Here is a 6,000-nt window from a genome sequence, read left to right on the forward strand (position 1 = left end):
TACAAATCTCCGCCATCTCTCTCCCCACATCCACCACTGCTGGCGGCTCACCTCCAACTGCGCAACGCTACGCGCTGTTCACAGCCAGCTGCCTAACACTACAATGGCGAGTATTACAACAATGCAAAGCAGCCACAGACTGCACACAGCACAGCCAGTGATTTTCATACAGAGGTGGCGTTACCAATAAAAAAACCTAAACAGCCTACTTACACAGTTTTCCCATTCGTCTCTAAAGAATTCGTGTTAGTATTTTGCAGCTGTGACTTATTAAACTGATAGTTCGGTAAATTTCACATCTGTCAACACCTGCTTTCTTTGGAATTGGAATTATTATATTCTTCTTGAAGTCTGAGGGTATATCATCTACCATCTTGGTCACCAGATGGTATAGATTTGTCAGGACTGGCTCTCCCAAGGCTGTCAGGAGTTGGAATGTTGTCTACTCCTGGGGCCTTGTTTCGACTTCTTTCAGTGGTCTATCAAATTCTTTATGCAGTATCATATCTCCCATTTCATCTTCATCTACATCCTCTTCCCTTTCTATAACATTGCCCTCAAGTACATCGCCCTTGTATAGTCCCTCTATATACTCCTTCCACATTTCTGCTATCCCATCTTTGCTTAGAACTGGGTTTCCATCTGAGCTCTTGATATTCAGACAAGTGGTTCTGTTTTCTCCAAAGGTCTCTTTAATTTTCCTGTAAGCAGTATCTATCTTACCCCTAGTGAGATAAGCCGCTACATCCGTACATTTGTCCTCTAGCCTGCTTAGCCATTTTGCACTTCCTGTCGATCTCATTTTTGAGACGTTTGTATTCCTTATTGCCTGCTTCATTTACTGGATTTTTATATTTTCTCCTTTCATGAATTAAATTCAGTATTTCTTCTGTTACCCAAGGATTTCTACTAGCCCTCATCTTTTTACCTACTTGATCCTCTGCTGCCTTCACTACTTCATCCCTCAGAGCTACCCATTCTTCTTCTATTGTATTTCTTTCCCCCATTCCATTCTGTCAATTGTTCCCTTATGCTCTCCCTGAAACTCTGTACAACCTCTGGTTTAGTCAGTTTATCCAGGTCCCATCTCCTTAAATTCCCACCTTTTTGAAGTTTCTTCAGTTTTAATCTACAGTTCATAACCAATAGATTGTGGTCAGAGTCCACATCTGCCCCTGGAAATGTCCTACAATTTAAAACCTGGTTCCTAAATCTATGTCTTACCATTATATAATCTATCTGATACCTACTAGTATCTCCAGGGTTTTTCCATGTATACAATCTTCTTTTATGATCCTTGAACCAAGTGTTAGCTATGATTAAGTTATGCTCTATGCAAAATTCTACCAGACGGTTTCCTGTTTCATTTCTTACCGCCAATCCATATTCACCCACTGTGTTTCTTCTCTCTCTGTTCCTACTCCCGAATTCCAGTCACCCATGACTATTATATTTTCGTCTCTCTTCACTATCTGAATAATTTCTTTTATCTCATCATACATTTCATCAATTTCTTCATCATCTGCAGAGCTAGTTGGCATATAAACTTGTACTACTGTAGTAGGCGTGGGCTTCGTGTCTATCTTGGCCACAATAATGCGTTCACTATGCTGTTTGTAGTAGCCTACCCAAATTCCTATTTTCTTATTCATTATTAAACCTAATCCTGCATTACCCCTATTTGATTTTGTATTTATAACCCTGTATTCACCTGACCAATATTCTTTTTCTCCTGCCACCGAACTTCACTAATTCCCACTATATCAAACTTTAACCTATCCATTTCCCTTTTTAAATTTTCTAACCTACCTGCCCGGTTAAGAGATCTGACATTCCACGCTTCGATCCGTAGAACGCCAGTTATCTTTCTCCTGCTAACGACGTCCTCTTGAGTAGTCCCTGCCCGGAGATCCGAATGGGGGACTATTTTACCTCCGGAATATTTTACCCAAGAGGACGCCATCATCATTTAACCATACTGTAAAGCTGCATGACCTCGGGAAAAATTACGGCTGTAGTTTCCCCTTGCTTTCTGCCGTTCACAGTACCAGCACAGCAAGGCCGTTTTGGTTAGCGTTACAAGGCCAGATCAGTCGATGATCCAGATTGCTGCCCTTGCAACTACTGAAAAGGCTGCTGCCCCTCTTCAGGAACCACACATTTGTCTGGCCTCTCAACAGATACCCCTCCGTTGTGGTTACACCTACGGTACGGCTATCTGTATCGCTGAGGCACGCAAGCCTCCCCACCAGCGGCAAGGTCCATGGTTCATGGGGAGGATACTATGCATATCCACAGTAAAAATATAAATGTGAAAGTAACTCTGTTACCTTTTCACGACTAAACTGCCAACCTGAGATCAATGGAATTTGGTGTGGAAGTAGCTTCAACCATGAGGAACTGCGCAGGGTTCTTCAGAAAGTGTGTAGCACAAGATATTTATTGTTTTGAGGAATATTACGTGAATTGGTGAAGAATATTTACTCTTTCAGAAAGCTGTTTACTCTTTGACTTTACAGTATTGTCGTATTTGTGGAAAGACTTTTATTGGTTAATATATTCTATGTAATACGATTCAGTGTAATGAATACAATGCGTACACAATCCTCAATGTACACTTTCCTACTAGTATTAATAAATGCGAAAGTAATAAAAAAAAAGTTGAAATGTGTGTGAAATCTTATGGGACTTAACTGCTAAGGTCATCAGTCCCTAAGCTTACACACTACTTAACCTAAATTATCCTAAGAACAAACACACACACACCCAGGCCCGAGGGAGGACTCGAACCTCCGCCGGGACCATCGCACAGTCCATGACTGCAGCGCCTGAGACCGCTTGGCTAATCGCGCGCGGTGCGGAAGTAATCCCCTCTCCTACGTTTTTGTGACTAAGCTGCTGATTGAATTTGGTATAGAGATAGCAGGAATTCGGAGGAACATAGACTACGTCATAAAAAGGGCGTAAAATAGAGATTGGAATATCTTTTTTACGTCAGTGAACTATGTTAAAAATCTATTAAATTTGTTTCACTCATTGTACCATGCATAGCTACTTCAGTAGAACAATGCATGGGGCCGTGCAGTTGTCCACAACCCTAGAGACACACCTTGATCGAAACTATGCGTGTTTCATCATAATGTGTTGACACAATGTGTTGACACATTCTTACCTAAACAGGCAGAAAAGTCAGGGCAGCTGACGATATTGGATGTACAACAGGTTACTTACTCACCTTCACTCATCTAAAAAAACTACTGACATGCGTCTGCAGCCACAGGTAACAGCTAGCGCATGTTTATATATAGGTACACACACACCCACACACCCACACCCATATCCACACACACACCTACACCCACCCACCCACCCCACCCACCCACTCACCCGCGCACAGACACACACACACACACACACACACACACACACACACACACACACACACATATATATATATATATATATATATATATATATATATATATATATATATATATATATATATGTGTGTGTGTGTGTGTGTGTGTGTGAGTGGGGGGGGGTTGAGTGTGTATGTCTATGTATGTAACTGTATGGCACTATTTCAAAGACGTTTGTAAATTTGTTTTAATATTTAATCTCTGTCCAGAGATTGTTTTGCAGTACATTGAGATACATATGTTGTCGAGTCTGTGATATGCAGCACAAGAAGAAAGGACACCAAATGTATTCTCTAAATGAAGGTAAATTATTAAAATAAATTGACAGTAGCCTTTGGAACTGTTATAGGAATGAATCATAAGCTACACAGCTAGCTATTAGCCCATACACAGAAGTTTCCATGACGAAAAGCACACACAAATAGCGTGAATTTTGGTTTCAGGGACATAACAGTGACATTGTCCTGTGTCCAGTTTTAGTTTGATGGAGCACATACATCTTCTCAAGCTGGAGGTTGTGAGTTAATGAGAATTGCGCTCTCATTTAAATATATGGCCGAAAGAGTCAGTCTGCAGGAATTGTGAAACGAACCCCGTCGTTCAGGACCGCGTGCCACAAAGGTCGCAGATTCACCACGAGATGGGGAAACTCACAGGCGTCTATTGTCTATTGAAGCCTAACCGCTGTAGTGAGTGAGTGACACAGACGAGGACCTACATCATAGGGAAACCCAGTAGGATCCGTTTGCGGCCAACGATATGTAGCAGTGTTAAATACAGCGGACCTAAGATCGGCCATAAAGGAAAACATTTATGAAAACTATTTAATTCTGTAACAATGCAGGGAATGAAGCCACAGTAATTTTAATCTGCCATCCTCCATAAATTTTCATGGTGATCCCAATAAAACTTGAATACTGATCATGTCTATAATACTTTAGGATTTATGGGTAAAGTGAAATTCAGAAGTTTTTTAACAAAAACCTGACTGCTAAAATCTGAACGCTTTGGTCGATCTTAACGATCGATATTTCATATAGAAGCTCATTATCAAAATGACAAATGTTGCAAATATCAACTCTGTAACTTTATTTGTTTAAAAGAAAAAAATTTAAATTATGAGTATTTTCAGTTAAGCATCAGATCATCATTTCCTCTACACAAAACACATTGAACGATGACAGCATGACACCTTATTGAATCATCAAGTAATAGAATATTTGTTGTTAAGTTTAGTGCACAATAGTTACTTTTTCTCTTTATTTATTTATCTGAAAGCACATTTGTGCAAGGCTACTGGTTGTGACGTTCAGAGTTAAGAAGCAAACTGTATTGGTTTTATGTAAAAGAAAATGGTTCAAATAACTCTAAGCACTATGGGTCATCAGTCCCCTAGACTTAGAACTACTTAAACCTAATTATCCTAAGGACATCACACACAGCCATGCCCGAGGCAGGATTCGAACCTGCGACCATAGCAGCAGCGCGGTTCAGAACTGAAGTGCGTAGAACCGCTAGGCCACAGTGGCCGGCTTATGTACAAGAATTTAACGTTTATTATGTAATGGATATTATTGTTACTTTATTTAGAACGTGAAAGTGGTCAAGCTTTGATTATTTAAATATGTTAAAATGTAAAGCAATGTAGAATAAGCTGTAGCCCATCAGATGGACGGCTTCAGGAAAGGGAACTGCGCTAGTCAGTTGAGCAAAGAGTTCGGCTGGAGACATCAAAGGGTACAGTTCGGGTTGAGGCGCGAAAGCGGACGGTCGGTTTTTAGGTAGCTAGGAAGTGAAACGACTTGGGAAATTTCACGTTGTGTGGTATCGCGGGACTTATTCTCTGAGCGGTGAACAGCCGTGGGCCTGGAGTGAACTCTAATATTTCGCGTAGTTATTGTTGTGGACTTGTAATTCGCAATGAGATTGTGAATGATCGAACTGTGTCAAATGGATATGAGCTCGAGTGTAACAGTAACTCTAAGTACGACCACTTTCGCTATTACTTTGCTTTCGGAATAAACCCTATTCTAACCAAATCGCAACTGTGTGGCCTACATCATTTATGGGTCGTCAATTTAGTTCACGATATTATTATTACTGTTATTATATGTTATGTTAACTTTGCATTTGGCAAACTTGCCATCAGCCAGACAATTTAATCAAAGGGTCACAAGTGTCTAATTTAGGGCGTGTAATGCGACACATACGTTTCAACCCCTAGACGAGTTTGAGCCCAAGTCATTTGGATGAAGGGGAACCGCAAGTGAGCCGAACATCTTTGGGATGTTAGCTCGCAAGGTGGGATCACAATTGTACTACCATTTAGTTGGCACGAACAAACTTCTTATTTTTTAATCAAAATATCCACGGGTGTACTGCCGGTCTACAGTGTCCAACGGGCACAATATTTCGGCGATCATACATGTCGCCATCATCAGGTGAACTGACGGACTGAGCTCCTGTGGCCGTGCCGGCACGGTGATCCGTACGCTATGGTTGCTCAGAAGGAACTGGGTTCGGTCGCGGCGGCGGTCGATTTAAATACCCTCTGCCCGCTGCGCGCTCCCACCGCTGTCCG

The sequence above is a fragment of the Schistocerca piceifrons genome, chromosome 7, assembly GCF_021461385.2.
Source record: "Schistocerca piceifrons isolate TAMUIC-IGC-003096 chromosome 7, iqSchPice1.1, whole genome shotgun sequence".
Taxonomy (NCBI): domain Eukaryota; kingdom Metazoa; phylum Arthropoda; class Insecta; order Orthoptera; family Acrididae; genus Schistocerca; species Schistocerca piceifrons.